Source organism: Rhinolophus sinicus, linkage group LG04, assembly GCF_036562045.2.
Source record: "Rhinolophus sinicus isolate RSC01 linkage group LG04, ASM3656204v1, whole genome shotgun sequence".
NCBI classification, from domain to species: domain Eukaryota; kingdom Metazoa; phylum Chordata; class Mammalia; order Chiroptera; family Rhinolophidae; genus Rhinolophus; species Rhinolophus sinicus.
This window is the reverse complement of record NC_133754.1, coordinates 128,531,259-128,558,452: the sequence shown is the minus strand read 5'-3', so window position 1 is coordinate 128,558,452 and position 27,194 is coordinate 128,531,259. Positions and strand designations below refer to the sequence as shown.

Genomic DNA, 27,194 nt, shown 5'->3' with positions numbered 1-27,194 from the left:
ATGTGAAGGAAGTCAGTGGAGGGTACAGGCACAGTTTCCTCACCTAGGAAATAGGGACAACAGTTCCTTACTTCAGGTTTATTATGAGCACCAGGTAAAATAATGGGTACACTTTTAATAAGTAACACTTGCTACTACAATGCACGTTATTTGTTTATGAACTTTCGCTGTCGTCTCCAAAGCAATGGCCATCCTGACAGGGCTTTTGGAGTTGCTACTTTATGGAACGAAGAGGGTGGGTTGCAATGACCTTTTCAGACAGCAACTGTGAAGTCCTAGAGGGGGCTGACTGTGGTTTCTCAGTGATTCAGTGGAAACTGAAAGAGTTACTTCCAAAAATGTGAATCTGGTCTAAAGACATCAGGGCCCTTTCACATCTGTGGTTACTGACTTATATTTTTCCCTCTTATCTAACTCAATCCCCCAACCCCCCCCCCCCACCAAATTACAGAGACTTGTTTTTGCTTTTAGAGCAGAAAGGAAGCATGAGAAGGCACACTCCAAATATTTAGTTAGTTTCAAAAATATGTGTTATTCAAAACACCTTCAAGTACTAGGTTTCTTGAAATAAGAAACTCTATCATCTTGCTCTGCTGTGTTCCCTTTGGCAGGAACAATAACCATCCACTTCAAGTGCATAACACGCAGCTATTTGCGCAGAAAGAATAACAGCCTGAGAGTTGGGAGAGCAAAAACCCAGGCTTAGCTCTTTCCATCTAGCTGGGACAACTCTGGGCTGCACGTTCCTATCAGTAAAAGGCGAGGGTTGAACATAGTGTCTTTACATTTCTTATTTGTAGGATATCACAACTTCTGTTCACAAACCCCATGTGCGGTCGATGGGACACTATCACGAGGCCTGATGGGCAGATTTGGGAGTGGAAACCCAAAGAGGTGAGTGACATGGCTAAACGGAACGTGATTCCCCTCCTCAGAGATGAGGCTAGAACCAATGTCTGCTAGCTGATTTCTAGCAGGTAATGTTGTCTTCTGAAAGTTTTTATCTGAGTTCTGTTGGGAGAGAGTCTTCTAGAAGGTCAGGCATCTGACCGCCTTCATGTGCACGACCACTTTCCACCCCTGGGCAGTCACAGGTGTCAGGCAGACCACCGCGGTTTCTTCCCTTCCCACTCTTGTTCAGGCCACACTAAACTGACTATGAGTTCTTGTGGCCCCACTCCCTCTCACCTCCTGGTTTTGCACAAACTGGGTTTATTTTTTTTGGCTTGGAAATCTCTTTTCCCCATTAATTCCTTTCCCTATTTAACTCCTCCTTCATGCCGTCATTGCTTCCTTCAGATAGCTTTCTTCAGCCCTCCCTCCAACCTGGGGTAGAGGCAGTTTCTCTGGACCTCATAGAACTCTATATTCCCCTAATTATTGTGATAATAATATTTACTGCCCCACATGGTAAGTGCCTTTTAACTCATGTCACAGATGAAAAATATCCTTGATTATTGTCCCAAAATTTCAGTGGCTTAAACATAATACAAATTTAAAAACTTTCATTGTAACAAGAAGTTTGAAGAAGGATGTACAGAGCAGGTGTGGTAGCTTTATGGTCAATAGGAACTTAGGTCCTTAAAGCTTTTCGCTCCAGTACCCTTAGTGTTGCCTCATGGTTCCAAAATGCCCATGAGAATATAGGTCAGCACAATCCTGAAAGGGGCAGGAACTAATGAGAATGTCTCCCAGATGACTTAGCCCCCTTTATGCAACTTTCCTATAAGCTGTACCAAAAGACAGCTACTTGCCTGTGTTTAGCTGATAAATGTAGTCTTTTAGCACCCTAAAAAACGCTGAATGCTCTTGATAAAGTAGAAGGAAAGAGTAGCTGTTGAGCAGGCAATCAGTGTCTGTCATCCAAGCTACTCAAAATGTGGTGGGCAATCCATGTCAGTCTGTGAGAAGATAAATACAGAAATGTAAGCCTTTAGAAACTTCTATTAGTGACCTGACATTGACGTGACATGGTATCAATCCACAATGGACGGGCAATAAAACAACTGGTCCTTCACCACAGAGTTTGAGAAGCCCTGCCTGCCACAAGTCCTCTGTTGTCCCCATGAGACTACAAGCACCATGAGAGCAGGTAAGCTTTTCTCGCTACTGTATTCACAGGTTCTACCAGGACGCCTAATGGGGAGGTGCTTGATGAACCTTTGAGGTAGGATAAGTACGAAATCCACTCATCACCACCTCGTTCTTGCCCAGGTCACATGCTCTGATGTGTCTGAATGTCTGTCCTCTCCTGTTTACCTTCATGATCTCCTTTTCTCGCTTTTCCTTTGCCCTCCTGTCAGCATCTCCTGCAGGATTAAGTACCCGCACGTCCTAGCCCCAGGCTGGACTCTCTCCTGGCCCCTGGTATTTTCCATGTACTTTCGGGAGTGGGACCAAAACTGAATGTCTCTCTTCCCCTAAGTCAGGTCAACTTCCTGATTCTTTCCTCAGAAACTAGATGGGTTCCACATAGATCCAAGAGGGGTCCACACCTTGAGTATTGGCAAATCTGAACAGTTGGGGGAAATGGGATGCACTTCTGTGAGCAAAGGAGATTCCCTACCCTTAGACCAGCCCAGGAGGGGCCCATATTATAGGGCTCTGGGATGGTGGACCCGGCCCTGTTTTCCAAACAATGTTGTTTGTATTGGGGAGGGAGGTACTGTTAAAGAATGTCAACTACAATTATATATATATGTATATTATATATGATACATAATTATATATATTATATATAGTTTCAAGAAGTGGAGTACAGCATTAGGAATAGAGACAGTAGAAATGTAATGACTATATGTGATGTCAGAGGGGTAGTAGATGATAGAAGGGGGGTTATCACTGGGTGAGGGATGTAAATAATAAATGTCTAGTACATTGTTTTGTGCACCTGAAACTAATTAAAAAAAAAAAAAAGATATGTCTTCCCTCAAGGATGCACTTTGGTCCTGGTCGCCAATTGCTCTTCCCTAATTAAGTGCAAGGCCCACCCACTGTGAGCTCACTCCCCAGGTCTATTCAGGACTGACCTGGCTTTCTCAGCTTGCTTCACAATCAATAGTTCCAGAAAAGGCAGCTTTATTCACTGAAGTCACAGATCAATTAGACAAGATTTGCATATGAGGTTAGTATATAAATCCTAGGGTGAAGTAATAATTTTCCCCCTGCTGCTATCTCCTGATTTTCCCTTTCTGTTTTCTCAGTTCATTCTCCCTTCTGTTCTTTTGTCTTTCTCTTCCCTGATAATGTCCTTTCTTTAAAAATGGCTCCTTTCCCCAACCTCCTGCAGCCCTAGCTGAGCAATGCGCCCCTCCTCGGTGATTATCTGTTAATTTGTGTCCCTCCAGCCAACCCCAGGATTCCGTGGGCAACTTGAGTGCAGAGGTGATGTTTCCCTCTGGGTCTTCAGCATGTGCTGGGGGGTGACCTCATGACAGGTGTCAGCACAGGTTATTGAAACCGTGAACCTTCGACGACCTCCTCTGATTCTCCATTTCTCTCACTTTCCTCTTCTTTATCCTATTCTCCTCTTGTTTCATTCACCTTCCTGAGGTAGAAGACCTGTAAAGATGCCTGGGAAAGGAGGAGCTAGTGTATATCACCGCAGTTGGGACTTCCATATCCCAGAGACCAACGGGCCACCCACGGTAATTAGAAATCTCTTTCTTGCTTGGCAATGTGACCTGCTATAATGTTCCCCAACGTGCTCCCTCAACCCCAGAGGACTTGAAGAACACACAAAAATATTGGTATTCTTCTCTTGAAGAAAGGCTTTGGAAGTTTCTCTTGGAAGCAGAGGCATCATTGGACCAAAACGATGTTGGGGGAAGCCCAGAGAACCTGGCTGTGGTAGGTCTCTCTAGGAGTTGGATGCCCATAGGCTTCTGCTTCTATTGTCTATCCTGACAAAAAATGTTACGTGTGCACTGTTTTGAAACAGATACAACTTTTGGGTTTATTTTTGGCAACTCTGTTATGTGTCCAATGGTTATATCTTTCTTTTGCTTACTCTGGGATATTGACAGGTGCATTGGCACTTTTGGGGGTTCTCTCCTCAGTGTTACACTTACATTTAGAAATAGAGACTGTTTTGAAATAAAGATGGGCATGAGTAACTCCCAAGACAACTTACTACATTACCAGACATTGGTAGAGATCAGAAGGGAACCTCAGGTCCCATCTCATGTCCTGGCTGGTTGAGATCAGAGGCCCCAGGGATTTGTCCTTGTTGCCTACAACAGTGAGCTGCTGACCTTCCTGGAGCATCTTACAATGTGCCTCCATATAAAATCTTATTCGTGCCTCTGTATAGAATCTTATTTGAGTCTTGCATCGATGCTCATGAGGTCAATTGTAATCACATCTGCTGTAGGCGAGCGAAATGGGGGTCTGGATGTTATGTAACTTGCCCACAGATCCATAGCCAGGAAGCACCTCCTAAAGGTCAAGCCACCTTTAGTTGCTAAATGCCTTGCTTTTCCCATTGTGCCATATGGTCCAGGTATGAGCAATACTCATGGGAAGGTACATGGCCTGAGTCACCTGTCACCCTCCTGGTGGCTGCCACTGACAATGTGCAAATAGTCCCCTGATGAAGCCCATTGTTCCCAGGACAGAAAGTCTGTTCTTTGGTGGAGGATGTGCAAATAGCTGAACTTCCAGGCTACTAGGGCCCACTGAGGAGACCACTTTAAAATCGGACATGTTCTGTGGCTGTGTTCTCTCCCACGGAGCCTCTCAGCACACTCCTTCTTTCTCCCTCCTGCTCTCTGACTGCACCAAAGCCCATTAATATCCGTTGTCTTGGTCAAAAATATTGTGCAGTTATTCTCCTGTCCCAACTTTTGCTGAAAAAGAATCTGGTTAATTAACATTGATTACAATCCACCAACTGCAAGTAAAAATCGATTGCTATGGTCCCTAATTTGAATGCACTTCTCTTTCCTTATCTCTTGTGAGAAAGAAGGAGACAAAGAGTGTGAGAAAGAGAAGAAGTGATAGGAGAAAGGGTATTTTTTTAAGCAGTCCAATTTGCAGGGTCCCTGGTGAGGAGCATCAGTGATGTGCTGGTCCTTAGATCTTGCCCACTCTCCTTCAGCATGGCCATTTTTCAGAGTGACGTCTAATTGCTGCAAATAGTCATTGTGCACATTTGGGCCTTGTTCGTAGCTCCCTACTTTATTGAGAGAGGAGCGATAGTATTGATTCTGGATGGCCAGGGAGAATGCCAGAGAATATTAGTAAGGAGCAGAGAGAACACAGTACATAAACTTTTATGACACAATGTCAAGCTGGATTGTGAAGACATAAATGAAAAGGACAACACAGTCTGTAATTACCACAAGCGCACATCTTCCATCTGCTGGGGAAGGCGCCGTGGCTGACCAGGGCAAATTGCGGAAAGGGATGAATTGTCCAGCTCACAGGAACAGTGGCGCATAGTTGTTGCTCCTCATTGTTGAGCAAGAATATATGAGACGTCAAAAAGCTCTTCTTGTTGTGTGTCACGGTGTGGTCCTGAGGAAAGTGCGCAGATTCTAATGTCAGGTCTGTCACTTACTGCTAGCCGTGTGACATTGGGCCACTCACCTAACTTCTCTGAGCCCCAATTCTCTCATGGGTAAAACACAGATAATAATATCTACTTGGCAGGATAGTATAAGGATTAAATAAAATAATGCATGCAAACATTTCATGTGCCTGGAAAATAACTGGCTCTCAGCAAATAGTAAATATTATCATCATTTTTTAAAATTCAATAAAATTTATGGAGTGTTTGCTCTGTGCCAGTATTATGCTAGGTGCTGGAGATAACATGGTGCCCCAGATTCATGGATCTCACAACTCTGTGGGTGAGACAGACATTAATCAATTATTGACTCAAATAAATGTGAAAATGCTCCTGTGCCAGGAGCTGGGAAAGAATGGCCTGACGCTATATGAGCGGATTTCTGTTATTCTCACTTTTTCAATAATCACACTTACTTATTATCTGTCTCTCTCACTATAACAGAAGTTCTCTGAGGGCAGGGATTTGGTCTGTTTGATTCACCGCTCTATCTCCAGTGCCTAGGATAGTGAATAACATGTAGTTAGTCACTCAGTAAATATTTACTAAGTGAATGAAAAGCTATGTACTTAGAGTCCAGAGGAAGAATTAGTACCCGGTTTTTAAGAGCTTAGAGTCAAATGGAGTATAGAAGAAATGCATTATATTTAAGACTCAATGGAATCATTAGCAGGTTTAACTACAAAACCGCGGTTCAACTTAAACCTTGAAAACTCTCTTTACTGAGACACTGGCATCACATACCAGCATGGGGTTGTACAGTGGCACGTTGTGACACGTAATGAAAGGAAATGGAAAGACAAGGAAACTGAATGTCCTTCCCTGAGTTTAGTGGCTGCAGTTCACACACTGTGAGTGTGTTCGTGAGGGCAGGCTAACTGATTTAACAAACAGTGGCCACTCTCGGCAGTGAAGTTGGCAGAGGGGCTCAGTTTCACTCAGTATTCAGGACACAGGCCCTGCCTGTTGGGTCTTGGGTCCCCCTGTAGCCTCTACATCCAGCTGGCAGGTGAGGAAAGAGACATCTAGAATATTGGGATGCATTCCCACTCCTCCTGCAACAACTTGGAGGTGGCCATGCCACTGTGGTTCATGTTGCATTGGCGAGACAAGGCTCATCTAGATGCTGGGGAACTGGGGAGGGTAGACAAGTGGTGTGTCCAAGAGGAGGCGTTGGAGGGCGCCATACGTCTCTACTGCTGTGAGTTCAACAAACACTTAGGGAGACTCCACTGTGTGCCAAACACCAGGTTCCAAGATGGTCATAACCCTCCAAGAGGACGCCATCTAGTGGGCAAAACAGAGAAATAACTAATGAAAGGCAGATTTAAGTGCTGTGCTAGAGGGACAGCAAGTATGATGGGATATAGAGGAAAGAGGGATTAATTCCACACAGCTTGTGGGACAATTTCAAAGGGCACAGTCAGATTGGAAAGGTGGGTAACCCCTTGTGTCATGGAGATGGCTAACTATACACCAAAGACTGTGATTCCCCTCCCATGATATAGACTTGTGGCTTGTGCGCTGCTGTCCAGCTGGAATCTCCATTTCACAACTTTGCTTACCTTTAGGCGAGGTTTGAGACTAGTTCTCAACAGTGAAATGTTAGCCAAAGGGATGATGGTTGCTTCTGGGCCAAGTCATTAAGGAGAAAGGTGTTCTTTCTCCCTTCTCTCATTCTCCATCCTTTGGCTAAATGTTGATGTGCTGAGTTACCTTGTAAGCCTTGTGTGGGGATAACAGGGCTGCTAGTAGCCTGGTTTCTAAAACATTGTGTGCAACAAACCCACCCACCGCCCAATACCTGCTGTCGTAGAACGACCTTGGACACTAAGTGAAGGAGAAGGAAACATCACTGGATTTAAGATGTTATACATTTTGGGTCAACTTGGTGCAATCATTAGGTGGCTTAACAGAGGTAGAGGTGGCCAATGGGAGCAGTGTCAGGTAGTAGCACCAGGGCTTTCCAGGTACAGGAAACAGCAAAATCAAACTCAGAGGCAAGAAAATAAAGAGTGTGTTCCATCTCACACATAGTTGGTGGGAGTATCAAGTGGTACAACCACTCTGGAAAACTGTGACAGTTTCCTAAAAACTTAAAAATGTATCTATCCTATGTTCCAATAATTCCACTTCTTGGTATTTACCTAAAGAAATGAAAACATATATCCACAAAAAGACTTGGGCTACAGTGTTCATCTCAGCTTTATTCCAAATAGCCCCAAATTGCAAACAGTCCAAGTATCTACCAAGAGGGTGAATAGATAAAAACTTTTGGCATAGTCCTATTATGCAATACTATTTGGCAATAATGAATAAACAAAGACTAAATTACCAATACATGTGACAACCCGTATAAATAACAAAAACCTTATGTTGTGCAGAGGAAGCTAGACATGAGTACGTATTGTGTGATTCCTTTATATAAAGTTCATAGCAGGCAAACTAATCTGTGGTGACAGAAATCAGGACAGTGGTCATCTATGGGAGGAAGGATTGAGTGGAAAAGTTCATGAGGGAACTTTCTGAGATATGGAAGTAGTGAAGGGGAACTTACACGGTTGTATACATTTCCCAAAACTCAACAGATGGTACGTTGATGACCAGTATGTTTCACTGTATGTAAATTTTATTTTAATGGAAACTCAACAGAAAAGTATGTGTTCAGGGAAAATGAGTGGATAATTTTGATTAGAGCATGGGGTTCTAGATAGGGGAGGAGGGGAAGAGTACAGTAATGTGTAAGATGCACTTTGGGGCATTTAATGCCAAAGGAGTTTTGGTTTTATTACCTAAACAATGGGGAGTCATCCAAAGCTTTTGAGCAGGGGAAAAACAAGCTCCTGTGCAAGCTTTTGGAATGTAAATGGTGGCAGCGTGGAGGAGGGAAGGGGGTAAAATGACAAATTTTGCTTGGGGCAGGGGCCCCTGTAAGTAACACACAGACTGGAATTTCCCTATGTACTCCTGCAAACGCCAGCCCAGGGGGATGGCTGGGGATCTAGTAGCTGTGTTTGCCAAAGGTCGAATTGTGAAACAAGCAGTTTCTTTCATACTGAGAATATTTTAATCCCAATGACTCTATAGTAAGATCAGGCCACGTGTTATGATTGGAAATGATTTCTATTATTAGTTACTATTACTACTCTTGGACTGTTGAATGCCAAGGCTTGGGAGGCGGTGGGCAGAACCCAGAGAAAGAAATGGTCTGTGAAGTTCGCATTTTCCAGAGCTCAGCAGACAGGCACTCAGCCTAGAGCTAGTCATTTTATGCTCATCCACTCACACCTCGTGCTGTGTTCTTCAGCGTGCGTCAGAAGCACCAAGAATGTGGATGGTGGAACCACAGGGCACAGGCTCAGAGGGGGAATGGTTACTTACACCCACGGCTGAGCTGCCAGTGTGTTTCTCAAATATCCTGGGACAGGCTATGGCAGACATGCCTTTCCACCATTCTGACTTAGTGTGTAGGTGAACCTTGTGGGTTTTTTTGAGAGCCCAGAAAAGATATAAGAACTACCAAGGCGGCCCAGAAAACTCTTGTTTTTTTTAAGCCAAGCATTCCGTAGATATTTTCTGAGTGTTTACTCTATGTTGGTTCTGGGACATAGAAGTGGATAAGACAGATGAGACCCCCTTCACCTCTTCTGTTTCATTTGTATCACCCAACAGCATTTCCATGTCGGGTATTTTCCAAGATAGTCCTGAATTTATGTTTCCCCGCCCCTTTCTCAGCAAAGATGATTCATTAAATGTCAAACCAAATGTGAGCTTACTTTAGTATTGTTGTCAGATTTTTCTTTCAAATACATCCAGATTTTAGAACAACAAATCCTTTGTCAGTCTCTGAAACAGGGTCTCATAAGTAGTAATTGTAGTTATAATGTACACAGCAGGTGCTCAATAAGTGCTTAAAATGTGCCTAACCTAAGTCACATGGGACTTCGTGGCAGTTATAGCCAGGCAGCTGCTTTCCAGGGTCTAGGTCATCCTGGCTGTGACGCCTTAGGTGCTCCCATCTGACTGCAGACTGCGGGAGTTCAGCAATTTCATGGTATGAGTTCCCACTGAATTGTTGCAATGTTTGCAATCCCATGGTGACAGGAGTCTCTCAGTGGCCGTGGGGGGCCCTCATTTAGTCCACCAGCTGTCCTGAATGTGCAGTACTCATCAGGTTAAGAGTTCTTCAGGGGATCTTTGCCCTGCCCGGAACAGCAGTGGCTTGGACACAATGAATCAATCTTCCTGGAAGGTGCAGATGGTCAGACTTCCTTCTAGACTTCCCTAGAGGCGGGGCTGATTACCAAAGATAACTGGCCTTCTCTGGCAGGGAGACCTGTTTCCTACTATGGGCAAATCTTGGACCTCAGAACCCTTGCCACATATGGGCCTTTGTCAAGAAGAGTCAGCAAAGCAGAGCAAAAAGCTTTGGAGGCAGACAGACCTAGGTTTGAATCCTGGCTCTGCCACTAACGAGTAATGACACCTAGTCCATTAAACCTCCAAGCTTCAGTTTCCCCATCAGTAGGTAAAGATAATAATGGTGACTACTTACATTAGTCAGGGTAAATAATGCTGGATACCATAACCAACACCTTACATATATATGTTTTACCATGAGAAAAAATTTACTTCTCATTCATGCAGAGTTTAATGTGAATGTTTTTTAATTAGTAGCTCTCCTGTGTGACTCCTCTATGAGAATCGATTCAGAGATTGAGACTGTTTTTATCGTGCAAATCTCCCATGTTCTAGGGATGTGGAGTCCTATGTTTCCAACGAGAGAGAGAGAGAGAGAGAGAGAGAGAGAGAGATAGTCCAGAACAAAAGCTGTCAGTCCCTCTGCCCACAAGATGTACAGAAATGAAGAGACTAACGAATTGTCTCCCAACAGTTAGTAGCCTGAAATTGGCCATGATGGAATTATTTACACCACAGACATTGGCAAATGCTACAAATCAGGGCTCTTTCTCCCTAGAGAACTTGTTGTTAAACATTTCCGAGAACACTGTGGGTCCCTCCAGCTCTGAGTTATATGGGCGTCCCTGGGGCTGAGTGCTCTCCTGAAACCCTTTGTGTCAAATGATGTTTGACAAAGAAGGGGTCCTGTCCCCCAGTGTGTGCAGAGGAGCAGGCCCTGGCTGGAATAAGGAGTGGCCTCTGCCAGGATCCAGATTCAGTCCCACAGCCTCTAGAGCCTGGGTACTTTCCATTAAGATACACTTTGTCTCAGTAACAAAGTCCAGAGCTGGTGGTGGGAAACATGACATCTCATGTTCTCAACATGGGAAGCAACGTTTGGGCAGGTCAGAGGCTCTCTACTTGTGCTCTCTAATCCTGCCTCGAAGTATTCCCCCACTCTTGACTGCTGTCCAGACTGCATCCCGTGCTACCAGAATGGAGAGATTTCAAGGAGTTAGGAAGCTTGGCTGAAAGAGGCTCTCCTTTACAACATCCCCCATATAGAAGAGCTGTTTCCTAAACATAATTATTAATGCTGCACAGCACACACCTACGCACATGCCCTGTTTCCTAATATTAACATTTCCTACTTTTGCCATTTTCTTTTCTGGGACCTCTGGGAACGATTAACAGGGTTTTCCTGCTACCCAGGATTTTCGGGAGAATGCAGATGGGCCCAGAGCGGCCTGACTGACGTCTAGAAGGATGTGATAGAATTGCTACTGGAACCCCTGCTTTTCTTACCTGTGGCAAACATTCGTCATCATTCCCCCGAATAGTGCAGACAGAACAAAGGCTTCTCTGGGTCTCTAGGCTAGCCTCGGCCTGGGACTGTTTGCACTGGGGGAGTGGGCTGGGCAGAGGGGGTGGGGGTTAGTTTCACTCATCCTTCCAGTGGAGGGAAAGCAAGGTTCAGTGCATTTCTGTTTGTTTTGACAAACGCATTGGGACCACCTCCATCCCCACCACCACCCAATTTGCAATCAGACCTTCCCCAGACTCTGGAACACAGCCTCATACAGCCACAAGCTCCAAACAGCAGTGGATGAATGGCGAAAGCCTGCAATGATGTCAACGGCTTGTGCGGAGGCCAAGGAAAATATGCGGGGGCCCTCCACGGCTACATCCCCGTGCTTGTTGCAATGCAGCTGCGAGTCGTAAGTTTTCCTTCTGAGCTGACAGAGTACAGTACATCTGAATTAGATCGGAACCTAGCACACTCTTTCCAGACCCCTTGCACCCTCCCTCTACTCCCCACTCTTCTTAAAGAACTCAAGTTCCTCAGGCAAGTCGGAGAGGGGCAAGGAATGGAATGTGATGTGGCTGGAACTGGTGATATTTTGGAAGTATTTTTGGGGGCGCTGGAAGTCCACAAGTCATGGCACTGGGGATGGGGTGAGGGAGAATGAGCCGGCAGGGCCACGGGGCAAGGGGCGTAAGAGATGGAATTTCGTAGCCAAAGTGACGCTGAGAATTCAGACAGCTGTTTTGATAATTCAAGTCTTTATGCCTACTTCTTCATGATTTATACAAGTGTTTGCAATTTGTTTTGTGTGTTGAAGGGACAGGGCCTTGAGTTGCCTAAAGTCATTGTTCCCGTCTTCCACTCAATTCTTCCTATGGAGACACAGCCAGAGGGTCTCTGAGAACCTACTTCCTCCTTTAGGTTACTGGGTGATGGAGCCATTTCCAGGGTCAGTAATCCTGCTTTTGAATCTGAACCACACAGATGCAGCCCAAGAGGCATATCTGAAGTACCCAAGCAGTGCACTTTATGGATCCAATGACAAGTTGGTGGAAGCTGGATGATTTTTCTGCATCCAGCAAGACTTTGGAGCCTGGGAGCAGTTTAGCTTAACTCCCTGGCTTCCTCCTCCCCCTCCTTCTCCCAGCTGCCTCCTCCTCCCCTGACCCCCCTACATGAGTCCAGCCAAATGAAGTTTGAAGAAAGTAGGGTCTGTGTGGCTTGACAACATGATGGGATACAGGACCTCTCCTCCTCCACAGTGACCACCGGGGCTGGGCTGGGCACAGCTGGCCGTCCGGCAGCAGGAATGCTGCCTCTCCCCCCTCTTGCTCCAACCCCGCCGTCGCCGACACTTGGCTTTCATTTTACGATTGTGTTTATACAGCAAACATACTTTGGAAAAAGAAGAACTCTCCCATGGCTGCTGGCCATACCACCTTGTGGTTGCAGAAGGGAAACAGGGCTGGGGCTGATCTCTGGGTGCTGCCGAGTCCACCCAAGGGGACCTAGGTGCTCTGAGACAGTGACAGGGTATCACTTGCCTCTGTGAGAACATGACAGGGCTTCAAGTCTCCTGGGGAAGGTATGAATCTGAGCCACAAAGTCAGAGACCCAGTCTGTGTTTGTATCTGTAGCATCCATTCTCTTCCACCAAGAATAAAAGCAGAATAATCTGCTAGCTACCAGGTCCCAAGAACATAGTAAGTGATCCCCAGAGTTCAGCTGTCATCATCATTATAAAGGTACTGCGAGGCACTGTTTTGGTGCTTTGCATATGTTTATCTAAGCCTTACACACCCAGCAAGAAAAGAACCAGTATCTCCCTTTTAGAAATTTGGCTCAGAGAAGTTAAATAACTTGTCCAAAGTCACAGAGCTAGGCAGTGTTAGAGTCTGTCTAACTCCAAAGTCTAAGCTCTTTCTAGGAAATTCATTGCTTCCTCATACCCTGTCTTTTCTCTTTTTTCTCTGTTTTGATGGTCTATACAGAGACTGACCATAAGGAAAGCTAGATCCTCAGGGTCCACGGGGCCCTCGGCCTCTCCTTGGAAAGAAGCTGTCTCCTTGCTTCTCCTTTCCCTCAGCCTGTACGCTGGCCTCTGGGACCCCTTGCAGAACGCTGACATGTTTCTGAGTGGCAGGGCTGGGAAGAGCGGTGGTCTTTTGGCCAACTGTCCTTTCCAGTGTTCCTCATGGAATTGTTGAAAATATCACTCTGGGGTGGGTTTGGCATGGACTTCAGACTGTTGCCTCCAGGGAGCTGCTTTCTCACTGAGCTGACTGCATCTCCATGTCCTTTCCACCTACACTGGGCGATGAGATCCTTACGACTGTGGGAGACTTGGCAGGCCGAGCTCTAACAGCTGTGCGGGCGAGGGGACATGGCCAGGAAGGGGGAAGACATCACACAATTAGGCCTGGAGGAGAGGGTCTGAGAAAGGAGGGAGCATGGAGGTCTGCCATGGCAGCCAATGGATATTCATTCAGGTTTAGTGGTCCACTGAGAAGGAGAAAGAGAGCAGTATGTGACTCCAAGATTTGTGGGCCGAAGGAGGGACCCCTTCACCTGTAGAAGACCCTGAAACTCCAACATTCTCTTCTTCATGGTTTGGCCAGAGCTGTGTGGCTGTGTGTGTATGTGTGAAGGCCATCGTCACGTATAGAGATCAAACCACCCATGCCTGAAGGGTGGCCAGGAATTCGCCAATTCTAAGAAAAAACAGGAGCAAACATCAAGGTAGAACCTATGGCATTGTTTGGTGGAAGCTAGAGAGGGCATCCCCAAAAGTCCATAGCGTAATAAACGAATGACTGCATGAATCAAACAATCAACAAACAGATGAGATGAGAGATCTATGTTGGGCTACTCTGGTCTTCCCTTTCCTCTCTATACGCAAATTTCACAAGCTACCTATAAGCCCTATCTCCTTCTTTCTGAATGAACAAAATTTGGATCAACCTATCCACAACCCTCAGAGGCAGTATCCAGGGTCATGGCCAAGGTGAATTCTGTCTCCATGGCCTACTCCATGCAGCCTGTAGAGAGCATTGGGCTGGAACCAGGAGATCCACATGTGAGCCCCAATTTGGCTCCCACTTAACTGCATGATCTTCATTAGGACTCTTCCCTTTTCTGGACATTAGCCACTGCTTCTGTCAAAGGAAGGGGAGACCTAGGTGGTCAGCTGGAGCCCATCAAAATATGTTTCTCTGTAAATGGCCTTTGCAGGTGCCACAGGCATCTCACACTTGGCCTGTGATGCAGGAACCACAGACACCCCAAAAATACAGACTCTTTAGAGGCTGCAGTTGAACGATCAAATCTCTGAAGCTCAAGCCGTATGCCTTCCAGCTCATGAAAATGAGGCAACGAGGGAGCCAGCAGCATGGCTTCCAGTGCTGTGGACAGGCCTATCCTTCAAGCAAGGAATGAGGGACAGAGATTCAAGATGAAGCAAGCCCAGGGCTGGAGGTGAGTTACAGGGCAGGCCTCTTCTCAGAAAAGCCAGGAGAACCCAAAACAGGCAGAACCAAAGAAGAGCAGACAGGGAAGAAAAATGCAGCTTTTTTGGGCTCGAGGACAGAGAACCATAGGCTTTTTAGTGCTGCAGGGTCCCCCAGTCTCCTACTCTCTGTCTGTAATAGCCACCCTGGGGGGGGGGGCAGTAAATAGGGAGCAGGGTGAGCTGTGGGTCTCTGTCCTGTGTCAGTGGTTCCAAACTGAGCTGATGATTCAGATGATTTACTGATGGTAATGGGGTCAGAAACTCTGGAGGAAAAGCATAGCTTACCAAAAAGCCTCACTGGGAGTTTGGGTCAGAGGAGAAAACAGGATTTAAAAGAAGAAAGGCCAGGAGAAAACACCTGCAGGCGGACCGCAGGGACGGGCAGGGAGACGCCGGTTTCCACCGGCAGCTGCCAAGGAGTCTGAATCACAAATCGTCTCCCTGGTGAGGGCTGAGGAGCTGCGAGGATGGCAGGGGAGGGAAGCTGAGGCTGGTTGGAGCCCAAGGGGCCCCACCTTCTGACCTCCAAAACAGCAGGTGTTGGGCTGACGCCACCCCCAGAGCTGGTGATACCTAAATTGTATTCTGCAGGGCCAATGAGCAGGTCTTCTATTCTCCCTAATCCCGAGTCCCCTCATAACCTTCCTACAAGCACCTGGAATTCTGTTCAGGGATGGAAAACTTTATCATTTAGAGAATTAGTGATAATAAGAGAAAACTTTTATTGAGCACATACGGTGCCAGGAACTGTGCTCAGTACTTTGTACATACTGTATTAGTCAGGGTTCTCCAGAAAAGCAGAACCAATAGGAGAGCTAGAGATCCGTCCGTCCGTCCGTCCGTCCGTCCATCCATCCATTGAGAGAAAGGAAGAGAATGAGAGAGATTGATTTCAAGGAATTGACTCATGCAACTGTGAAGTCGGACCAAGTCAGCAAGCCGCAGGGCAGCTTGTCAGGCTGCAGATCCAAGGAAGAGATGGTGGTGCGGTCTCAAGCCCAACGACAGGCAGCAAACAGAACTCCTTCTTCTTTGGGGAACCTTTGTCTCTTCTCTTAAGGCCTTCACCTGATTGGGTGAGGCCCACCCACATTCTGGAGGGTAATCTGCTTTATTCATAATCTACTGATTTAAATGCTCATCACACCTAAAAAGTACTTTTTTGGCAATATCTAGACCGGTGTTTGACCAAACAACTGGGCATTATAGCCTACCTGAGTTGACACAAAATGAACCATCACCTATACTTCACTTCTTTTAATTCTCACAGTCACCCTGTGAAGTAGGCACTGGTGTAATCCCCATTTACAGGCCAGGAAACTGAGCCTCAAGAAGGTTAACAAGTTGCCAAAAATAATACCACTAGTAGGTGAGAGAGCTAGGATTCAGATTCAAAATTGTTTGATTCTGGAGACCACCCTGAGCTGCTGTACTGCACTGCCTTTCTGGTTTTACTCCCAGACACCCTATTTAAAAACATGTATGCTTGGGAGGGGTAGCATGTTAAGTAATGACCAGTGACTCTCGTGCTCATTTCATCATTCAGATATTGGGGAGTATCTGTGATGAGCCAGACATGCTAATGAATCAGTCTGGTCCATCATCTTTTGTCCCCTGGGTCAGCAGTTTTCAACCTTTCCCATAGGGAGTACCAACATAACTGGCATTAATGGGTATGCCCAGCATTAGGGGCAATGCCCAGCACACGTGTGGTTTCCCTACTCTTTTATGTGCACTCCAAAAGCACTTTCATTCTCAGATTGTTGCCTCTCTGGGACCCTTCCCAGAAGTTCATTTACTTACAAGATCCCAAAGGACATTAAATTGGATTTGGGACTTCTACTTTCCAAAACCAATCACAGTGGTTGTCTGACTGGCTGGGTTTCCAGGGATTGGAAGTTGGGGAGCCCATCAACCTCCAGAGGGCCTGGCCATGCACCTCCTACCTCCACTGTCAGGGGTCAAGACCTCACTACTTTCCTGCCCATGCTTGGAAACATGGGCGTCCATCTAACTCCCAGTCAAAGGTAAGGAGAGAAAACAAAGAGACATTTAACTTCCCATCAAGAACCTTGAGAAATAGTGACTTTGAATTGGAAAGTAAAACTTTTTTCCAGCTTCAGGCCCTCTAGGGAAAGGTGAAGAACCCAAGAAAATGACACAAGAAAGATGTCAGCTCTGTGCCCTGTTTGCCAGCGACCACCTCACCTGGTTCCTTCTCCTGTTGGTGTGTAGGCCTCTTCCCCCTCTCCCTCCACTTTCTTCTGTGGTGAGCTGAATGCAAAGGGTCAGCAAAATGACCACCCTGATTCCTATTAGCTGATATCCCTCAGACTGTAGGTAAACACAAGACAAATGATTCCGTGTTATGAATCACAATCCTGGCATGTTGCAGACCACAAGTCAGGTGGTACGCACCAATTGTTGCGACTCAGACACTGTTTCTGCTGTGGAAGAATTTGCTCAATAAATTTTCTTTCCATTGTGTGAGGGGGAAAGGAAAGACACCAGCCAGCTTGGCTAGAAAGCCCCACATGCTGAAGACATGGTGTTTACTGCTTTGCTGGTCTCTCCCTTTCAGCATGAGCCACCAGCCTTATTCAGCATTTACTCCCCGGTAGTGCCACAGACTGGTTGCTGGGAGAGGAGAAAGGCAGACAGATGTTGCTTCTCAGGTTTCAGAGTTTTAGGAGCCACTGGCTCCACGAGATTCAAATACCACAGGTGTTTCTCAACTTATGCCAAGATGGTCAAATTACAACAGGAGACAAACCCTCATTTTGGGCAGAGATGTGAAATCAGAGATGGCGTGGTGTGGGCCTCTTGAAGTTGCTGCTTAGGTCTGAGTAAGTCCACTGATTCATCTCATCCTCTGCATAGGAAACTGAGTTTCTTTCCTATTTTCCTTATCAGAGAACTGATTAAATGGCATTTTCACCCCAGTAATGATGTCTTCAAGAGGACCCTCTGATTGCCAGATCCACTCCGCAGGGAGCGCTGGTTAAAGGTAACACAAAGAGGACAGTTGGAGGGTTCCCCACAGTGACCAGCTGTCTCTTATTGCCATGAGTTGGTTAGAACATGAAAGAGTATTTTGGCATGTAAAGTTTGTCGTATGTACTCTCTCTTCTTGTATCAAAAGAAAATGCAAAGGAAGAAGAAAGTGTCTTTTTAAACATTTTCTAAAGTAAATGGTTTGAGCAGAAAGGTTGACATGTGAGCCAGGGCTACCAAAAGTTTCAGCCTCACAACACATGCTTACACTGAACGATAATAGAAAACTCATATTTCCACTGACATTTGGAAAAGAAGGTTCTTTTGTGTCTAGTGGATATCAATTGCGTATGTTTTAGGTCTCTCTTCCCGTCCCTTCCTCTCTTCCTTCCTTCCTCCTTTCCTCCCTCCCTTCCTTCCTTCCTTCCTTCCTTCCTTCCTCCTTTCCTCCCTCCCTTCCTTCCTTCCTTCCTTCCTTCCTTCCTTCCTTCCTTCCTTCCTCCCTCCCTCCCTTCCTTCCTTTTTTTTTTCTTCCACCTTCATTTTTTTGATGAAAATAGAACAAGCAAAATCACTCACAGTAGGACTTGGAGTCTTGCAATCTTCATGTTATAGGAGTAGGTCATTGGTCTTGGAAGACATTGGCTTGGATTCTCTTTGTGTGTGATTCTGAGATTCAGAAATTTAGAGCAAAATTCATCACATATAAATCATATAGTCCAATTCCCTTTTCTTCACACAAAGGCCAGAGAAGTTAAGATTCTTGAAAATTATCACCCAGACAAGAGAAGTCCTAAAGTCTGAGTTTGGAGAAGTGGTATCATTTATGACTTAAGGCTAAGGAGAAAGCATTCTTTTTCCTGGGGGAGCATGAAAACCTTTCAGAGGCTACTACCAGCCCTGTGAACTCACCTTCTTTCATGGGCTACTATCTTTTCTCTCAGTCTTTCTGTCTCTGAAGCAGGCGCATGCTCTAAAAACAAAGAATAGGAAGGTCTTTTGTATTTTGTGAAAGGTTACAAGGGCACGCCTGTGTTAGGCAAACAATTGTGAGGTTCTTAATGGCAGAAGGAAATTTTAACTTGGAGAGCCTGCTGAAATGTTTTATCCTTCTTTTGAAAACGTCTTGACACCAACTGAAACTGGTAAAGAGCCAAAGTATCAGAGAGGGCTCAGTCTTGATTGATGCTCACAACTGGAGGTGCTGTAAATGTGGGTATTATTGTGTCATCGTTTTTCAGACCTGGAAATTATTTGATATAGCATTGAGGGTGGATAGGCTAGAAAGGTGGTGCAAATTCTACTTTTATCCTACTCTCTTCTCCTAGGATCCCAGGAACTCCCCCTTGTGTTCTCAAATCCATATGTAAGAATCTCTGGTGTTCTGGTTCTTTGATTTTTATCACAATATTCCCATAGTGAGATTCTGGGAGAAAAGGGTGGTCGCACAAAGGCAGGAATCCATTTGAAAAATGAAACATGCAGGACTCTGGTAATCATGTTGCCTTGAAATGGAAGTCCAATTGTAATCTTAACCACGAAGAACGGAACTCAGTGTAAGAGGTATAATTGGCTCTTTTAACCCACAGCCGGTATGTTCCACTGCTGCAGTGGAAAATTTTTTCAAAATGTGAATCAGATGATGCCACTCTCTAGCTCACAATCTTCCAGTGGCTTCCATTCACTCAGAGTACAAAATTCAAAGTCCTCACCATGACACAAAAGGCCCTGCATGATCCTGGCCCTTGCCGACCTTCACGTCTTTATCTCCTACCATTTCCTGGTCTTGGCTCTGTTCTAAGCACACTGGTATGTTTGTGTCTCTAATACACAAAACAGGCCTTGCCTCAGAGCCTTTGCACTTGCTGTTTTATCCTCCTGGAGTGTTTTCTGCATCAATAACCATATATTTAACTCTTAATTTATTCATACGTCTATTCAAAGAGGCTTCCTTGACCAATCTATAACACCCCATCCATTATTCTCCATTCCTTCATCTTGCTTTTCTTTATAACATTAATATTTTTGTTGTTTACTTTATGTCCCCTTCATTCAAATATAGATATCATGAGGCTGGTAACTTCATCTGTATTCCTAGACTAGTGTCTAGCATATGGTAGGTATTCAATAAATATTTGTAAAATAAATGAATTAGTGCTTTACATTTAGTGTTCACATATCTTTATATCCCTCTATTTTTTTCCAAGTATGCATACCTACCCCCTCCACACACAGGCACATACACACACATCACATATCACACATATTCCAAACATAAAATATTTAGGCATGAGGTCATTTCAAATTCATTAAACATTAATTGAATGCTCGAGGACTCATAATTCAGGGCTCTTAGTGCAAAGCCCTCTACCAGCTGCAGGGGCAAGTGGAAAGTCCTAGAAAAAGGAATAAAAATAGTCTCTCTCCAGCAAAACCCCTTTCCATTGGCTCTCAGCTAAATCTTTTTTACTTACTGTAATTGTAACAACAAATTTACATGGGAAATGACATGTTTACACTCACATATGTTCTGAGATTTCACTTTGTTTTTAAGCATGTCAGTTCTTTAGATTTTTCCTTTTTATGTCATCGTGTCTTTGGGGTTATAATTACCTTTTTATACTGTCTCAATTTTGGACTTCTTGATGGGGAATAATTCTTTACTGAGGTTGCACAATTAATTCTTCAAAATAAGATTAAGAAACTCTGCATTCTGGATGGAAGACCCTGTCTGGCGATTAGTTAACTGGAAGAGCTTGTTACAAGCCAAATAGAAGGAGCTGTCATCCTGTTGATGGTTTCCAGGGACTAAGACTCTGGGACCTGCAGTAATTTCATTTGTCATCATTGCAAAATCAGATAGTCATGTGAAAGCCTGCAGCAGAGGAGGTTCACCTGCCAACTTTCCTTAGGAACCAGAACACAAGGTAGACAAGAAAGCTGCTGGAAATGAATTACTTCTAGCAGTTATAGTATCATCCTTATTAAAAATAAAGGCAATGAGGTTGGATTTACTTGTAATAACTTCCCAAATGTAGGCAAAAACTTTTAGTGAGGAAGATATCTCTGTTATGAAGATAGCAACCTCCCTTGTCATTGTGAAAACAGGTTCTGAGAAAGCCTTCATCAGCCAGGGCAGCAAAACTGGGCAGGAGGAGGAGAAAAGTGTCACCCTACTGGTGTGTTCTATGAGAGGCAGGAAATTCACCTGATTGGAGAGTCAGCAATATCCCAAGGGTATCAGAGTACACGTGATACTCAGTTAAACAACAGTGCCAGTAAAAGGTGGGGAGAATCATCACCCCAATGGCAGGCATGGCTGCACTCCTATTCTGGTCAATCTGTCTATTTGTTGATTCATGGAAGTGCCATAGCTCATAGCTGGGGATAAAAGGAAAGGGCTCAAGTCCCAGGGAAAGGGATTAGCAAGAGCTGAAAATGGCACAAAGACCTTCCAGAGCCAGAACAAGCTAATTATGTTGTGAAAACAAATAATTCCCAAGCTCGATGACTTAACCCATGATCTGATTTAAGTTTGTTTCTTGCTCATACTATCTGTGCATTGCACATCAGCAAGAGGCTTAGCTCGTCATGGCCACTCAGGGACTCAGGCTGATGGAGCAGTCACCATCTCAAATGTTGTCAGTCACTCTGCCTAAGATGACAGAGAGCTTGGGGGTGGGGGAGTCCTGCACCTGTTATTAAATGTTCTATGCCAGAAGTGACCCACATAAATCCTACAATTCATTGGTCAGAACTAGTTTCATGGCCCCTACACAAGAGAAAGTATAGTCCTACTGAGTAGGCAGGAGGAGGGCAGACACCTGGAAACACACGGTGAATAGCGTCAACGATTGGTGCAACCTCTTCCTGGTCCTATGGGTTCTCAGGAAATAATGAGGAGAGCGTTGTCCAAGTCAGGGCCAGCGATCCAGGGGGAGTTTGGGAGAATGAGGGAGACAATCTGGAATATGTGAGATGGGTGCCAAGGCAGAAGTCCAAGATTTAAGTCTGAGCCCACAAAGTGGAGGTAAGAAGCCTGAGGTAGCAAAGAGGTATCTCAGCTCAGCGGCCATGCCTATCCCAAAGCTGTCCCTGGGGATTGGGTCCGGATGATGGATAATTCAATTCCATATCCATCCTCTCCCAGTGGGGGAACTGAGGCCAAAAGCATATTCCTTCCTGCGTTCCTGATTGGCTGCAGGTCCTCCGGGACTTGCAAGAGGATCCCATCAGAAGATGTACTTGTGAGGAAATAGGGATGGGAAAAATGGGGGAAGGGGGCAGGGGCTGACACTTGGCTCTTATCTTCCTCTGACTTGGAGAAATGCATTTATTTTATTTTCAAGGGCTGTCATTGTAAGTCCCCAAACCCATGGGAATAGATTCAGGGAAGAATTTTCTGAAGTTTTTGAAATTCCTGGATGTGTTTTAAGAGCGATAGAGGACTTTTGTTTGCTTAAGCCTCTGTGGCCATGTTTTGCAGAGTGTAATTCAAGACCACCTGCATCTGAGTCACAGGGGAGCTTGTCAAACATGCGGTTCCCTGGGCTTCTCCCCAGACTCGCTGAATCAGAACTTCTGGGGATGGAGCCCAGAAATTTGCATTTTTGTCGAGTTCCCCTGTTGCAAATTAAAGTTGGAGAACTATTGCCTTAAAAAGAAATAAGATTGCTCTTGGTGCAGCACAGGTTGGTCCTCCTTAGAAACAGAAAAGGAAACCCTTTTTGTTCTGTGGTCTTATGTTCCAGGGCAGTAGTTTAAAGATTCCAGTGGATTTCACTAATTAGTCCTGGTTTTACTCTGGTTCATAACCATATTCTGGCGCCAAGCGCGAAAACTGGTGCAACTTGCTCCCGCGTTTGCCTGAGTCTGAGGTACCAGTTGCTGTGATGGGAAAGACAGGTGGCTGGGCCTATGGGGTAGGGGGTCTGCTCTCCGCAGGAGACAATTACATGCTTTGAAAAGGACAACCACGGCTTGTCCTAGGCAACAGAGGGGAACTCTTGTCAGCATTTTGAAAAGCTGGCGCCATGCTTGAAAGGGGCTGACGGGAACCACTGATGGGTCTGGCTGAAAAACAATTGCTTATGAGGAGGATCAGTGTCAACTTTGAAGTGAGCCATGCTCGAATTAGCACCATTGTGGTAACGAGCAGCATAAGCAGGGCTGAAATGACATATTTAGTGAGGAAGGAGGCCTGTGTTGGAGAGCACAGACTCTCAAAAGAAACAATGCATGAGACTTGGATGAGAAGCTGCTGGCTCCTTGTTTGTTTGGCTTAAAACAACAACAACAACAACAAAAACAACCACCACAACCACCACCCTCAGGAAAGTTCACATTTAGTTGAGTGGCTCATTCCCTGAATTGAGTTACATGTGCAGCTTCTGTATTTCCATGGCGGCTGGAACCTGCCCTTTGTGGATTGTTGTGCGGGTTCCATCATTCATGGGTGTTGTGTCTGTAGGAGGCATGGAGCCTTGGTTTGCTCCAGGTTTCCAAATGTGGGATTCCATGCCTTTCCCAATCACGGACGGGTCTCTGCACAGCTCTTTGGATAAAATGAACTGCGGCTGCTACACTTTGGGCACTCGGGTCCATTTTGTCCTCCTCTTTAGGGGTCATTTCCCTCGAATGTATTTGCAGAAAGTGATGTTTTTTGTTTTTGTTTTTGTTTTTCTGGTGGTGATGGTGATGGGGGAAGAGTTGAGTGAGTGGTGCTATTACCCTCTTCCCAACCTCTGCTCTCCTTGCTTCACCTATTGCTTTTTGTTCCTCCATGATCCCCACCAACTAACGTCTCATCTTCCCTCTGAACTCCTAGATTCCTTCATGTGCTGTTGCTTCCTTCTCTTTACAGAGCCTCCTATGCAAAACTTGTCATGGACAAACTAGGTTCTTGCATCAGGTCTTCTCCTTCCCAGCTCTGGGTGGGAGGTGAGAAGTAGGGCAGGAAGTTAGATATTCTTCCAATTACATCTTCATAAGCCTTTACTTTCTTGACTTCCTTGTGTATAAAATATGGGAATAATACCTCCCTTTAAGGATAAAATACAATCTCTAATAAGCCTAGCTCAATATCTGGCAAAAAAAAAAAATCGGTATGTGATATATATTTCTTGAATTTAATTGGACTATTTTGACTAATATTACAAATGATATTATTATGATAATGACTTCCTATTTGGGAGCGGCATTGATCCAGGCTCCGACATCAGTCACATTCCAGATATCACAAAAGGCAGGATTCTTATTCTGTCTGTGGCATACAAAACAAACAGCTCTACTTGTCTTAATTTAGGGGTAAAGTGTTTTTGCCTTTCTTCTCTTAAAAGCATTCAACAGAGCTCAAAGTGCACAGTTGGAATACATCTCCAGTTTGTAATTGAAATCAGGAATCCATTATTAGCTTTCCAGACATGCCCAGACTAGTTATTTAACACTTCTTCTTCACCTGGTCTTCCTCGTCTGTAAGATGGGGACAAGATTCATTTTTTTGACGGTCATTTGTCATCTGTGTTGTAAAGATAAATAGAAAGAGATTCTTCAAACATTTCAATTCCTCAAAAGGAAAGTTCCTATAGTAACCCAAAGCATTAGTCGATGTTCCAGTTCATTGTTGGAAAATCTTTCAAAAAATAGTTTTTGCGTGGAGGGATAAAAGACATAAAATCACCTATTCAGGTAACACTTGGCAACTTATTACAGATCGGGAATCACTTCCGGAAGGTTATGGAGTGCATGCGTTAAGAGTAACTTGCAGCAAAGAAAAAGCTTAGCACAGCTCCTGGCAGCTCAGCCATCTGGCAAGGCTGTGTGCCCACCACCCTTCTGTCGCTCACCTGGTGGAGCGCCTGCCCGGGACGGCAGGGGGCGGGTTTGCGGATGCGAGGCCAGGCTGATGCTGCAGCAGCAAGCGCAGCAATCCAACCAACACACAGGCGAGCCCATTAATTGGCTAATTTTGCTTATAATGTTTGGTCACTCCTTGGCAGGCCCCGTTGTCTCTTGGGTGGTATTTACTAGGGCTCGTTTGGAGTACTGGCTTGGCTTGGAATTATTTTTTTGAATAGCTTGATGTCATCTTTTAATGGCTCGAATCTAAGATGAGTTCCCGTCTTTCTCTTTGCACCACTTTCTAGTCTAGATCAATTCTTCTGGCCCTAGTACATCTGGCCCAGCTGATGCAGAGTTGAATCTCACAAATCTCTCAAAATTTCTGCTCCCCACCTAGCTCCCCGCTGACTCTTCGTTTCAGGTGAAGGGGGATGGCTGGGAACTCCATGCTAGGCGCACTGCCTTGGAAATCCTCTTTTAAGCTAGAGTATGTCACTATCCAAAAGAAATCTCTGGCTTCTGAAATCCTCCTAGGTCTCCAGCACCAAAGGAAATGAAGTCCCAAGGTGTTCACTAGACTCTGGAGTGTGTGTGTGTGTGTGTGTGTGTGTGTGTGTGTGTATGTGTGTGTTCCTAAGGCAGTTTTGGTTCTTTGTGAAGATTTACTAGAAATTGCTGAGCAAAGATAAGCCCATGGTTCTACCCTTTATTTTATATTTTAGTTAAATGCCAGTTACACCTAGATGTTTTTCTATTTTTGTAGGGTTTTGTCTGTCAAACTTCTTAGAGGCCTTGGAAACATGTCTTTTTTTTTTTTTGAACACTGCGTCATCCCAATAACCCACCCCAAAATTTTTCCTCTAGACCTAGAGAGGGACCATGTCCCATACTATTAACATCAAAGTCTTTAAGAACTTCAAAATCGTATGTTCTTCTTACCCCACCTCAAGAAAATGGCATTAACTCTTCTCTATTTCTTTCTGTTCCTGTGTTGGAAATGCCTTTTTATTACTCAGAGTTTGTCCACTTTCTTCTTTTATATGTCAAAGATTTTCTGAAACGCCATTTCCCTCCCAGCTACCATCCTGCCCATTGGAAAGATGTTGCTGACTTATTTCAACACCCAATGCACACATGTCTTTTCATCCTTCCGGCTCCCTCAGCCTTCACATAATGAAGATTCCTTAATTTTCCTATTTGACCAATGCCTGCACCTTGGGGTGTGTGACTTCCCAGCCTCTGGGGTTGTCAGTGTGCCGTCTTCAGCATCAGATGTTATCTTTACTTACCCTTGTCCCCTCACTCCTATGGCTCCAGGTACTTGGAGTAATTTAATTTTCTTGCACAATGATGAGGAGCTCTGGTTTACAAATGGCAAAATGAGGTGCAGATAGATTCCTCAGAGCAAATTAGTGGCTTGATTAGACATGGAGTTAATCTTCCAATACATGAGTTATTTGGCCACATTCCCTAGAGCTCCTCATTTCTCTTAGATCCTGCTCTGTATGTGCAGAAAAGAGAGGGGCCATTTTTTTAAAGCCTGTGTTCTGCTCCATTTCCCCTACCAGTTGGTGGACAATTTATAAATGTTATTTGATGAAAATGAAAACCTCACATTACAAAGAGCAACAACATTTGAGCCTTTATCTAATTTTTAAACTTCAAATAAGCTCTCAGAATGTGACTTGTTTTTCTGAGGGAAATAATTTAGTTAACAGTCAGTTACGGTTCTTCTCAGGGATAAGATAGAGTCATTGAAACCCAATTCCTTTTGAAGTTATCCTTTTTAGTGAAATTGTAACTCTGGGGCTGTGTGTGTGTGTGTGTGTGTGTGTGTGTGTGTAATAAGTGTGTATTTGTGACATGCTTGTGCTGTGGTGTGTGTGTGTGTGTGTGTGTTGGGGTTATGGTAAGAAGAGCAAAACTACAAGCATCTCGGAAGAAATGTTCATAGCGAAATTTGAAGTTAAGAGCTCTTCCCCGAGCTCAAGTTTCACTGAAAACCCAAAGCCTGGGCCAAATTCAGCAAAAGGTTGATTTGCGGTTGTGACCCTTGAGAATGGGCAAATTTGATAGTTCATCAGGATTGGTTTCTGGGGGAACCCTGGGTCCATTTGTGGGAGAGAGTCTGTGTTGAATTAGGACTTGATGTGTGAGGACGGTTTACTTTTGGTCTAAAGAACAATTTAGGGTTCCTCTAAAAGGAAGCCACACATGCCTGCATACACATGGACACAGACAGACAGACAGACAGATAGACCTCTTGTCTGGTTGTATAAAGTTTGCATGTGAGGCGCTTTTCTAACTACAATTCACTTGGATACTGTTAGGTTCAGAGAACTATACTTAAAAAAAAAACAAACAAAACAACAAAAAACCCAAAACAAACAAATGAAAAAACAACAATGAAATTTTCTGTGGTAAGAAATTCAGAAACCTGAAACAAAGGAGACAGTGCCCTGTGTCCTCCACAAGCTACATCAGCCCCTGTTTTACTCCTCTAACTAGGCCCCTCTGGGAGAAGGGTGATACTCACCACTGCTCACTTTGAAACTCCAACTTTAAAGAAGGCCTTT

At 44.8% G+C, this 27,194-nt stretch overlaps 2 long non-coding RNA genes across 2 annotated transcripts in view; both read left to right on the top strand.

Moving 5' to 3' along the window:
* Positions 1 to 695: 695 nt before the first annotated feature.
* On the top strand, positions 696 to 3,849 carry LOC141571330 (uncharacterized). Its single transcript, XR_012496093.1, has 4 exons — positions 696 to 894; positions 2,024 to 2,092; positions 3,557 to 3,647; positions 3,771 to 3,849. It is a non-coding gene; the product is annotated as an uncharacterized LOC141571330 (long non-coding RNA).
* A 13,285-nt stretch (positions 3,850 to 17,134) lies between these two features.
* LOC141571113 (uncharacterized) overlaps positions 17,135 to 27,194 on the top strand; it is a 64,324-nt gene continuing 54,264 nt past the window's right edge. Inside the window, exon 1 of the long non-coding RNA XR_012495706.1 lies at positions 17,135 to 17,791. This is a non-coding gene — a long non-coding RNA (uncharacterized LOC141571113). The remainder of the gene's footprint in view (positions 17,792 to 27,194) is intronic.